This window comes from Carcharodon carcharias, chromosome 10 (assembly GCF_017639515.1).
Source record: "Carcharodon carcharias isolate sCarCar2 chromosome 10, sCarCar2.pri, whole genome shotgun sequence".
NCBI classification, from domain to species: domain Eukaryota; kingdom Metazoa; phylum Chordata; class Chondrichthyes; order Lamniformes; family Lamnidae; genus Carcharodon; species Carcharodon carcharias.
Window position 1 is genome coordinate 132,864,782 of NC_054476.1, and position 13,729 is coordinate 132,878,510.

Genomic DNA, 13,729 nt, shown 5'->3' on the forward strand with positions numbered 1-13,729 from the left:
TGGAAGTCCCCAACAGAGTGGCACGAAAATCGGAGGACTGTGTCTGCCTGCTCTCTGATGAAGTGTTGCCCACATGTACGTCTATGGAGGTCCCTATGGGAAGAATGGTGGATGCCCTGGTCCAGATGAATGCGGATATGCGCACCGATCTGAATTCCATTGCAGTAGCCATGAGTGAGTTCCTGCAGTGGCAACACGAGAGGGAAATGGGGCAGCTCAACTACCTTCAAGGTGCTCCTTCCTCTCAAAGAGTAAGCCTGGGGTCTTCAACACCTGAAGGGAGGAGGAGCAGCAGCTGGACACCTCTGGGTCTTCCACTCAGGAATCTCAGAGGCTGTCCGCTCTCTCCAAATCTCCTTTCCCTGTGATGCCCTCAACATCATCCTCTGTCACCGCAGAGGGAGCACCTGGCCCACAGGAGGACAGCCAAAGCAAGCCGAAGCCCTCAAGGCTTCAACTCTCCAGAGGACCCAGGCCGAAATCACCAGAGGCAACAGGGCCAACAATTGCACAGGCTGTCTCCATCCCTGCTGAGGATGTCAGGACAGCACCTAGAAGAAATGGTGGGCCTAGAAAAATTAAGAAATTCTGCACACAAGTGGTTGCACTTGTGATCACATTTTGTCACTTTATAATCTGAAAATATATTCACTTTCATTGAATAATGTATAATGTTGTCTTTCAGCTTCAGTTACAGGCTTCGCAAGTCCTCCACCTGCATCCCCCCCACCACCAGCAGTTGCATGCAGCCGGACCACAAGTGATTCTGGAAGAAGGATTTTGTGTGTGTGTGTGTGTGTGGCAGGGCCTTTCGGAGCCTCATGCAAGCACTCTTCCACTCACATTGAGCCCTCCTCCATCACACTCATCTCACATCATTTTTAATGCTGTCTACTGAGATTCTCCTTCAGTTGTCCATCTGAGCTGACCTGCATCTCCGCCCACCCACTGATCGCACTCCCATGCAGCACCTGTGTCCATACAACACAAGGCTCCGCTCACTTTTGATTTGAAAAATATGATCATAGTCAAATTTCTCGTAAGCTCCTCTTTTCTTTACCCTCCCCCATCACCCATTTCCTTTCCCCCCATCACTGTTGACCTCATGGCATCACCTTTCACCTCCCCACTGTCACCTGCCAAACCTTTTGTTTCCAGGATGTCCAGGTAAACGTGCACATTCCCTGCCTTCCTGAGAATCCCATCTCCATTCACAATGACATCCCCAATCTCCTCCTTACCACCTCCAAGGTCGGTGTCTGCCTCTGAATTCCTACCTAACCACCCTCGCCATTTCTTCTACTGCTACGATCGCACCCTTGCCCCTCCCACCTTTCTGGTTCATTTTTCCCCCTCCTACCATGCCCAGTTTTCTAACCCAGGAGCCAGTCATTGACTTCACAGACCACTTCCTTGCTCATTCACTTGGACATCCTCCCCTTACTCCCTGCTCTACCCTTACTCCCTTCTCCACCCTTAACTCCTTCCTCCAGCTTTACTCCTTTCTCCCTCCGAACTGCTGCCCCACTCCAAACTCCTTCCCTACATGTTCCTCCCCCCTTAAACCTACCTCCCCACTTGCTGCATTCTCCCCTGTTACACCTTCCGCCCCTGAACTCCCTCCTCCCACTCCCAACTCAACCCCCCAACACACCCATTCCCCCCACCCCCCCAACCTCACCACCCCTGGTACACCTTCCTCTCCCAGTCAAATCTAGACCTTCCTCTCCCACCCCACCACCCGCCCTCCCTCGCCAGTCCACCTTCCTTTCCCACTCACAGATGGGATTCCTCTCCCTCACTCTCCTGATCATCCTTAGCAGCCCATGGCCAAGTCTCATGTTCCGCAACAGATGGGAGACATCAATAGAGACCTCCCATGTTCTGCCATCTGCTTCACGGCAGAGCCACGTCCATGAGAATCCACCCAGCAAGCGATGAACTTGTTCCTCCAGGGTCCAGTAGCAGTAGGGTTCCAGTATCTTCTGCTCCTCAGATGTCCAGGATCTGAGCAAAGCCCCAGCAGTAAGTCCCAGCCTCTGCATGTCACATATGTCCAGACGTGTTCTAGGCCGGCATGTTTCCCATTGGCGTAACGGAATACCTGGCAAGGGGGCTCAGGCCTTACTTTGCATCCCACCATCCTCCAGTGGACTTGGGGTTCCGCCATGGCAGACACCATCAGATGATCCTGCTATTCTTTCATGTTGCTGTGAAACCAATTTTTGGCCGTCTTGCCATATTGTCTCCTACTCGGTGATGTTTGCGGCAACTGCTGCAAATGACTAGAATGCCCCAGGAACATAAAAGGATTGTGATGAGCTTCACAGCTACTATACTAGTGGACAGACTCAAGACCTTCTTAAATCAGGTGGCTCACTTCAGTCATAACTTTACCTGATGTGCATGAGCCTAATCAGTCACTAACCAAATCCATGCCAAGAATCCATTTATGAGGAACAGATCTGTTACATCCTCTATTTATGTGCCAGTGATGGTTCAGTGGTCACAATCTCACCACTGAGTTGGAGGTTGTGGGTTTAAATCCCACTTCAGACACTTGAGCACAAAATCTAAATTGGTTGCCACTTACTGTGGGAGGTGCCATCTTTTTGATGAAACATTAGACCAAGGCCCCATCTACACACAAGAGTGGACATAAAAAATTTCATGACACTATTTCATAGAACAGCAGGAGAGTTATCCTGGTGACATCGCTAATTTTTATACCTCAATCAACATCACTAATAAAAGATTATCTGGTCATTCTCATGTCTGTCGGAACTTGCTGTTAGCAAATTGACTAACATGTTTCCCACTACAACAGTGACTACATGTCAAAAATATGAATTGATTGTATAGCACTTTGGAGCATCCTGGGGTCATGAATGGCACTATATAAATGCAGATCTTTCTTGCTTTCTTTACCCTATGCTCCCTCCTGCTGTTGAACTGTGAGGTACCCATGTTTGTGAGCAGAGAACTCCTCCCTACTATTTACATCTCTTCGTGTTGTGGTGCTATTTAGAAATGTTCATCTTTGTTCAATTTACTAGATCAAGGTTGGATCTGGGGTGTAACATTCCATTTTTATTATGCTCACCAGATGTGGAATTCTTCACGAATTTTTGTGATTACCATTAAAAACACCTGAATAAATTACCCTCTTTTGTTAATGTTCACTGAAGCATATTTTAAAAGGCTAGGAATTGTCAGAAAACTGCTAAATACAGATGATTAGTCCTGATTCACGATTACTCTTTTGCTAAAATTAGCAAATATGAGGAAATATAGACCCGTATCATTGTTGTCAGGACCACAATACCTATACAGAAGTAAATGCCTGCACACACTTGAAAAGGAAATAGGCATTCAAAACAGCTGCACAAATAGAAATAATTCTCCAAAATACTCATATTTCCTAACACTTCCATGTAATATTCAGATCATTATATGTTCATACTTGAGCACAAAACTATTCCAGTCACAGCTGATGTACATAACCCATTAGCTAGCTGCAGATATATTGATTTTTTTCTATGTAAACAAAAATAGCATCAAGCCTAGTCACAATGCAAACAGTGTAAAACTATTATGAAAGCCGAAACTGAACATATTAAGTTGGCTAGGAAAAGGGTATAACAATGATAAGATTCACATTAATGGTCCTTTACTGTTACGATGAAAGCTTGTCATTTTTTTCAGCTGATTATTAATCGGAAGGCACTCAGGTGGTTAAACACTGAGTCACGGTCCATGGTGCAATTGAGTTTGCATAATGGGCAGTTCGTACATCTGGCTTTCCCAGATGAAATATGTAAGGCCTCACTGTTGGCTGTGTCAATCTGCTAAATGTCTTCAACTGGGTGTATGTTCAGCCAAAGACACAGGCACTGCCTCACTAACCATCTGCTGGAGCACACACAGGGTTGGCATGTTCCATCTTAGTTAGCAGGAAAATGTTATACCAAATTATTCTTTCGTTCAGTATCATTTGAACCAGCCACCCATTTCTGAACAATGTTTAAAATAGAAATAAAACAAAATGTTCGCCATATTTTATCACAATGAAAGACCAGAGCAGTTCCTATTGGCTAAAATCATCATTGACAGATCACTGTCTATCCAGATAACAAACATGAACACCAAAGTAGCTATGGCTTCAGTTGTCCAATACTGATAACTCCAGGAAATGACAGCTTTGGAGCGTATTTTCTTCTGTTCACTATTTTTGGTAAAACAACTATAAAGGACTGTTGCCTATATTCACATCTACTTTTGCATTAAAAATAGCAAATGGTGCAAGCAATATAGCCCCATTCAACTTACCCTGAGATAACCTGGTGGATAATGGTGTCAGCAGCTGTAAACATGCCAATCCTTGATGCTATCCCCTCAACCAGATACCAAGTAAAGAACAGAAAGTAGGTTACCCCAAGAATATGCCTCGAGAGAATGCTAATATCAGTGAAAATGGAAGGAGGGGAAATGCAAAACAAGAACAAAAGTAGAAAATTTAGCAGTGCAAAATCTCACACCCAAATTGCACTAGGTGTGCCTCCAATGCCATATTGATTTGGACACTCCTTAGGCATCTCTGATCACCTGACACAAACACTGACATCATTAAAATATGTTTTTATAGGACCCTAAACTGGGAACCTTTTGAGAAACCAGTGATTGGAGCTTCTTATTTGTCAGCTTCTAATCCAGCTCAACCAAACATGGTGCTGACAGTCAGGATAGCAATATTTTCAAAGGGATCCACTGCTTTATTAAGGTACGTCTCTGATTAGGCTTTTAGGCTGCTGCTGCTTTTGGGCCACTATCTTGGCTGTTGGATATTTATTAGTTTTGGAAAGTGAGTCCTAGGGTGGGGGGGAGGTGCTGTAATCTTTTACAGCATTGGCTATAGCACTATCATAAAACATGGATATACTGCTTGTTTTACATTTGAAGCTGCCTGTTGAGGAGAGAAAACAGCAGCAACAAGGAAGAGAGCCCAGAGGTGAAGAAGCTGCTTGGAGAAGGTGAAGGGGAAGGCACAATAGATGTGCAGGTGTATACCTGAGCCTGACAGAGGAGAAATCTATAAGGCTGTTATAGAGTTAATCTTCCAGGTAACTTTTCTTCATCGACACCTTTAACTTTATTTAGAAGACAGCAGCAGCAACTACATGTGTGCATCAAACTTCATAATTAAAGAAGAATTCTCCTGAAGAGATTCCCCGCACTGTTAACACATTGGTTTATGCAGATCATGAGAACTTTCAACACAGGATTATTCTTAAAGCTACAGTCCTACGTTTTCCAAAATTATAATTACAACATTCCTTCCCCTTTAACTTTCTGTACATTTTTTGTTCACAAGGATATTTATCTCATGACATCACAATATTTACACAGGTCATGAAATGACATGTTCAGTCTTTCAGGTGGTTTCCTGATCCATGTGGAACATCGTAGCTCCACAACTTCCAATGCTTTTGCAGGAGCCACATTCTCCGGAACCACGTTAACATCAGATACCTTATTAGGCACATGCAGCTCAGTGCCTTCCACTCTGACAGAGACATCGGGTATGTCTGTCCTTGGTTGAGCAACTTCAAAAGAACCACAGGTTCAGCAATGGTTACAGGTGGAATATCATTTTGTTGGAGTATCTCCCTTCTTCTTAAATAATCCACATGCTTATGGGTGATCCGGCCTTCCATTTCCATGTGGTATGACAATGGTCTGGTCACAGAACTCACTTGACCAGGTAACCACTTCTGTCCTCCACCAAAATTCTTTAAATATATTGCTTCTCCAACTATAAATTGTCACTCAGAACTATGCAAATCATGAGTAACTTTTTAGTTCCCTTGACATTTCTCCAACCTCTCCTCCAAACTGGGAAATATCAGGCTTAGTATTGTCCGAAGACGGCGCCTCGTCAGTAATTTTGTAGGTGTTGCTCCTGTTGTAGTGTGGGGGGGTTGTTCTGTAGTGAAATAGAAAACAAGCAAGTCTTCAACAATTCACCTGTTAACTTTTTCATTCCCGCCTTAAAAGTTTGTACGGCCCTTTCCGCCAGTCTGACAGATGGTACGGGGGATGCAGTCTTCATGTGGTTGATACCGTTGAGGCTGATGAATCATTGGAACTCAGTGCTCATGAATGCTGTGCCATTATCTGTGACGATTAGCTCTGGCAATCCGTGGATGGCGAAGCTCTGGTGTTGTTTTTCTACAATAGCGCCTGACATTGACGACTTTACCTCATAAACATCTAACAACTTGGAATGAGCATCTATAATCAGTAGTGACATGATTCCAAGGAAAGGATCAACATAGTGAATGTGCAATTGCACCAGGGTCTACCAGGCCACTTCCGTGGGTGTAATGAGGCCGCCACCGGCAACTTTTGCAACTGCTGACATTGTACACTGTGTTTTACCACTTTTTCAATATCGCCATACATCCCCAGCCACCAAAGACAACTTCGCATTATGGTCTTTATTCGGGAGATCCCTGGATCGGCACTGTGTAGCTCTACTAAAAGTGGTTCCCTTCCCTGTAAAGGAACCACTACCTGTGCACCCCATAATAGAATAACACCTTGACTGCTCATCTTGTGTCTTTGGTTGAAAAATGGCTTCAATTCTTCAGAGACTGGTTCCTGGGACCAACCATGAAACACTTGGTCAAAAACAAAAACAGAATTACCTGGAAAAACTCAGCAGGTCTGGCAGCATCGGCGGAGAAGAAAAGAGTTGATGTTTCGGGGCCTCATGACCCTTCAACAGAACTTGGTCTCTGACTCAAGATAGGACTGGATCACAATTCGTCCAGTTTCTTATCTGCCTGTCACAGACTTGTGAGGATTCTAGAAATCTCATCACTAACACGAGCTCCTGTGGGATTGGGATATGTTCATCATTCTTTTGCAAAGGAAGGCGACTTAGGGGATCGGCATTTTCTATGTGAATCCCTGGTTTATGTACAAAGGTGTATTCATATGCCACCAAAATTAGGGCCCATCTTTGTATTCTTGCAGAGGCTATAGGAGGTATAGCCTTTTCCTCGCTAAACAGACCCAAAAGTGGTTTGTGGTCTGATACTATCATGAAATGTCACCCGTGCATGTGTTGGTGGAATTTCTTTACACCAAAAATAATCTTTTTTGAACTGAGAATATCCTTTTACAAAGGTGGTAAGTGTCCTGGATACATAGCCTATCGAACTCTCTGTGCTGTTGACCATTTTGTGAGATAGTACCGCTTCCACTCCATAGGGCGACGCATCATAGATTAGCACCAATTCCTTTATCTGGTCATAATGCACTAACAAATTTAAAGACTGTAAGAGCTGTTTTACTTTCATGAAGGCTTCTTTTTGGGGTGCCTCCCAAAACCAATGCTTTTTTTTCTTAACAGTGAATGTAGAGGGGCTAGAACATGGATAAATTTGGTAGAAACCGCCCATAATAATTTATCATTCCTAAAAATGATTTAAGTTCAGAAGTGTTCTTGGATGTGGGTGCCTTTCTTATTGCTTTAACCTTCTCTTCAACTGGGTGTGACCCATGGGCATCTACCCGGTGGCCCAAATAAATAATTTTATTTACTTGAAAAGTGCATTTTTCTTTCTTCAGGGGTACTCCTGCTTCTAAAAATTGCTTCAGGACTTCTTCTAGGTCAGCCTTTTCTCTGAATCCAGTTATCAGTGCATTGTCCAGGTAGACCACAACCTGGGGTAGTCTCTGTAGTAAGATCTCCATTGTCCTCTAAAAAATGGCACAGGCTGAGGAAACACCGAAGGGTAGGCGTGTATATTGGCATAACCCTTTGTGGATATTTATGGTTATGAATTCCCGGGAGGCGTAATCCAGCTCCAATTGCTGATATGCGTGATTCATGTCAAGCTTTTTGTACATTGTCCCTCCTGCTAGTTTAGCATAGGGGTCTTCAATCTTGGGAATAGAGTACCTGTCCAGTTTGACTGCTCTGTTGACTGTTAATTTATAGTCCCCACAGATCCGAACGGCCTGGTCTGGTTTAAGGACAGGGGCTATGGGTGTCTCGAGCTCTGAGAACTGAGATGCTTTTATGACACCCAGCCTCTCTAGCCAGTTTAGCTTAGCGTCAACCTTCTCTATCAGGGTGTATGGCACCAGTCTTGCTTTCAAGAAGTGAGGGGTTGCTTCTGGGCCCATGTAAATCTTAGCCTGTAGGTTTTGGATTTTTTCCAGTTCATCCTCGAAGATGGTGTTATATTTTTTTAGCAGCTCTGGTAGTCCACCTGCTCGCAACTGGAAGATTTCGGACCAGTTTAATTTAATCTCCTTCAACCAATCATGCCCTAGAAAGCTTGGCCCTTCACTTTCTACCACCATCACTGGTAGTATAAAGGATTAATTTTAATTATGTGCAGTTAACAAGGCAGTCAAAGTGAGAAAGCACAATTGTTTATGTATTTGAGGTGACAGGAGGATCTTGTAGAGAAAAGCAGTTGACACAGTGGAGTTTGTAGGACACAGGAGTAGAAGTGCACCTAATCCAAAACCGGGAAAGTGTGAAGAGGACACAGTAGCTGTCAATACTCAGTGACTCAGTGTTGTAGCTGTGGTGGGAAAAGGCTGCACCAGCATGAAGAATGCTCCACCAAAAATGCAGAATGGATTCCTGTAAGAGGAGAGGACATTTTAAATTGGCATGCCACAGCAAAGTGCTCCTATGTCAAAACTCAAAGGAAAAATCCATGAAAACATGTAACATTTAAGAAACTGAAGAAGAAAAAAACAATGAAGTGCCATTCTTGGGAGAAATTTCAGGATCAAATGGGAAGTATTGGAGCACAAACATTATGGTCAATGGACATAAAAAAAATTTCAAAGACAGGAGTTTCAATTCTTTCAGACACAGAACAGTGGCTAAAGCAAGACTTCCTCCAGCTATTGATCATATGATTCAATAGTCCAGGAGGTCTTCGACTGAAGCTAAACTTCAGTACAAAGGAAGAGAAACCACAGAAACTTTATATATGATCCAAAACCAAGAATGCTCAATGTTAAGCTGAAAAGTTTGCACAGTTCTACAACTCATCTATTAAGTAGGCAAATTTGGAAGCCAAGAAAAATCAAAAGAATTCAGGACAGAATTTCCAAAATTAGTCAGAAGTCTTGAGAAGATTGAAACAAGCAGTATCACCAGAACCTAATAGAGCCATATGAAAACCTTGAGAAAACCAGGCATTGATTTCCCATGAACTGCAAGTAAAGGGACCATAGGTTCATTACTGAGAAGGGCAGCTTGCTTCAAGCAAGATACAGATGGACGAATTTGAGCAAGGAAAACAATGAATGACAGCAGACACATTGTCACATGTTCCTGCTGAAAAGCCAAACAAAAGGAACATAAGAACATAAGAAATAGGAGCAGGAATAGGTCATTCGGCCTCTAAGGCCTGCCCCACCATTTAATAAGATCATGGTTGATCTGCCACAGGCCTCAACTCCTCTTTCATGCCAGCTCCTCATAACCCTCTACTCCCCAATATTTCAAAAATCTACCTCCTATTTAAATATTTTCAGTGATCTAGCCTCCACAGCTCTCTGGGGTACAGAATTCTACACATTTAGTACCCTCTGAGTGAAGAAATTCCTTTGCATCTCAGTTTTAAATGAGAGTCCCCTTTTTCTGTGACTATGTCCCCTAGGTCGAGATTCCCCCACTAGTGGAAACAACTTCTCAACATCTACCCTGTGAAGCCTCCTCAGAATCTTGTATGTTCCAATAAGATCATCCCTCATTCTTCTGAACTCTAATGAATAAAGGCCTAACCTGTTTAGCTGTATATTTTTAAGACATATATTTTGTCGAAGATGTTGAAGCCTATACCTCAATGATCACAAAATTTCTACCAGTAACAACATGAAGGTTAAATGAAATTCAAAAAGCACAAAAAACAGATGAAGAATGTGCTAAAATTAGGGAATGTTACATATACGAATGGTCACAATATGTTACAAATTATCTCATCCTGAAACAATACTTTAAGCAATGAAGACACCTCAGTGTCATGGATGACCTAGTGATTTATGATGAGAGATTGGTCATACCAAGAGTCCTCAGAATACAGGGCCTTAAAGAGAATACACCAGGGATACCTGGGCACTACAAAGTATCATGCTAGAGTGCAAAATTCCATTTGGTGGCCAGGGATCTCAAAATCATGATAGGAAATGATTTTGAGCTCCATCACCTGTGCAATCCATTGCCAGGAGCAACGTAAACTATTAATGGTATCTCCACTTCTGTCCCGACCATGGGAATATCTCCGAATGGATCTTTCCAAGCTCAAGGGGAAGACATTCCTCGTATTTGTTAACTATTACTCCAGATGGATTGAGGTCAAATGTCTTCATGGTCCCACATTTAAAGCAGTAATTAAACTACTCAATGAAATCTTTGCCACACACAGCATTCCAGATTTAGTAACTTTAGGCAATGGCCCACAGTTTGCAAATAAATGTTTTAAGCAATCCATAGAAGCCTATAGGTTTGTCCACACAACTAGTTCACCCAGATACCTAAAAGCTAATGGAGACGCCCAATGAGGAATAAGAATAGTAAAAGCTTTGCTGAAGGAAAATGACAATATCAACTTAGCACTGTTGACCTACCACTTCACACTACTTCAGAACGGTTTGGCTCCATCAGAGCTTCTAATGAGAAGATGACTATGAATTCAACTTCCTGTTCCTACACACATGCTGATGCCATGTCTCAAAGCAGCAGATAAAGAGAAAGTAATTAAGGGAGAATGAAGATGGGTATCATGTAAATCAAGCCAGAAACTACAATCAAGGCCATAGAGTGCATGGTTTTTCAGAACTCCAGTCAGATGAATCAGTATGGATTCATGTCCACAGTCGTGAAGGCCAAATTTTGGAAAAAGCATGACAGATGCAATCTTATCTTATGGAAACTGAAAATGGAATAGTGAGAAGGAACAGAATCGCATTTGTATCTACATGAAGATGACCATCAATGGAATGGACCAACTACCCGGACAATCAGGAAGACAACCTGAACAGAGAGCGGGTACTCTCTTATAATTCGCATACTAATCTACAGAGTTAAGAGAGATCATGGAGAATGTGGATACTATTCAACCTCCAGCAGAGATGAGAATAAGGTTGGGGAGATTAGTGAGATCACCACAACACATCTTTGTGAACCAGGGATGAAGACAGAAACTTCGGGGGAGAAGAAGAATAATGTAATTAATGTATCTAATAGAGTCAGAGACCGGGGGCGGGGGGGGGGGGGGGTGGAGATGTAGTATAAAGGGTTAATGTTAAATATGAAAATAGGTAGTTTATGTCATCAATGATAAAAGATCCCATGACAACAGAGCATGGAGAGAGATAGTTCCATGTAGATCCTCATGCTAAGCCTTGTATTATACATAATTAGTAGAATGTTCAATAAAACATAAAGTTTACCAATAGCTTTGTCTCCAGCAGTCACTATCAATTCTGACCAAGGAGACCCTCATCTAAGACATACAACAATGATAACAGAAGCAGCGTCACTGCTAGTGGTGGCCATAACCGGGACTGCACCTGTATGATGAGGGCTCATCAATGAACATGTTTACTCAAAGACAGGTAAGTGGAATCTGAGAGTGCCAGGGCCAGCAGGGAGGGATTGCTGAAGGGGCAGTGGGTTGGGGTCACTGAGTCAAGCAGCACGTTGCCATTAGAGACATGGCCATGGACCGTGGAGTGCCCAAAAAATACCCACATCCAGAGCTTGCTGGAGTATACATGGCAGTCTGCCCATGCAGTGGCAGGCCCTCCCAATGCAGACAAAATGCCCACAGAGGCAGGAATTGGCTGTTAATTGATCTTTCTTGCCACTAGCAAAATGGTACGGTGACAGAAGGACCCCAGCCCCAACACTGATACCTACCCATGGCATTTTGTCAGACTTCCCTTCTCCCAGCCCATCTCCAAAGGCCCGGTAAATTCAGACCAAATGCTCCACAATAAGGATAGCTGGGGAAGCCTCCTCCCATACAGCCCAAAGATAGTCTCATGGATGTCTGATATATGTTGCAAACTTTGCACTACAAAGGATGGTAACCATGGAGTCAACAGAGGAGGAAGATCTGAAGCAAAAACAACAAGAAACGAGAAGAAGAGGAAGAGACAACAATGCTGTCACCTGCTAGAGCTTTCAGGCAGAAAATTATGGCAGAGGTTCCCTTGAGAACACTCTTCTCTCCTCTCTTCCCTAATACACCAACAGTTTCTCCTTCTATCTTACTCAGTCCTTATTCCCACTATTTCAATGTGCTTCATCAGTGCAAGTTTATGGGTGCTTCCCTAATGTTGCTAAGAATATTAAGAGCAGCAGCATTCCAAAAAAATGTAGTTTACTGCTGTACTATATCTCTGCACTTTTAATTTGACAAATGCTAATATTGAAGTAGGGAACTAAAAATAACACTTATGGAAAGTGACTTCTGAGCTCATTTACCTATTGCAGTACTCCTGTGCGTTAGCTCCCCAATGACTACAGCTTGGGAGGGGTGTATTCCTGGATGTTTACCTTGAGATAGCCAGGATGGATGAACTTGAAGTTAATGCTACTTTAACAAACCTGACTCTTCCTTACTTTATTCTTTCATGGGACGTGAGCATTGTTGGCAAGGCTGGCACTTGTTGCCTAGCCCTAATTGGCACAATTGAGTAGCTTGCTAGGCCATTTCAGAGGGCAGTTAAGAGTTAGACACATTGCTATGGCTCTGGGGTCACAAGTAGGCCAGACTGGGTAATAATTTCCTTCCCTAAAGGACATTAGTGAAGCTGATGGGTTTTAAGACAATTGCTTATAATTTCATGGTCAGCATTACTGAGACTAGCTTTATATTCCAGATTCATTAATTGAATTTAAATTTCATCAGCTGCCATGGTGGGATTTGAACCCCTATTCCCAAAGCATTATTAATCCAGTGTGATTATCACATCACCATTGTCTCCCATGAACTTAGCAAGCCCCCTGTGTTCTGCCGAGAACAAACAGGAGTGGTGATGCTCTCAACGTCTTTTGTGATTTTAAAGTCTGAAAAAAATTTGGACTCTAGGTCCAAAATAGCTGCAGTCTAAACATTCAATGAAGCTGTCAAAACATCAGTGTAAGGTCCCCTGCAGAGCTAACCATTTGCTCCATAGCTGATGTAAAATGTCCGGGGCCAGGATTTTACAGTCGGCATGCATGGCCAGGCCCAACACGCCAGTATGTAAAATGATGCGCGATGACATCGGGCAAGTGTCTCAACGTCATCGTGCTGTCTCATGATGTTTCATTTGGCGGGTGCACGCCAGAGTTAGCTGTGCACCCACCGATAATTGATAGACCTATTAAGGCCATTAACAAAGTAATTAATTTCAAGTTTGCGCTGCCCGTCCAACCTTACAGTTGGCCGGCAGGTGAAAAGCAGCCTTTACGTTTTTTTAGGAAACCTCATCCACGAGCAGGATGAGGCTTTCTAAAGCTTTTACGAATTAAATACAAAGTTTTTCTGAAAAATAAAAACATGTCCCATCTCATGTGACACAGTCGCATGAGGGGACATGTTTCATTAAATTTTTCTTACATTCATTTATTTTTTTTCAAAAGCGCTTCAATCTCCCTGAGGCAACTCCATACCTCAGAGAGATTGAAACGTTCTTTCAT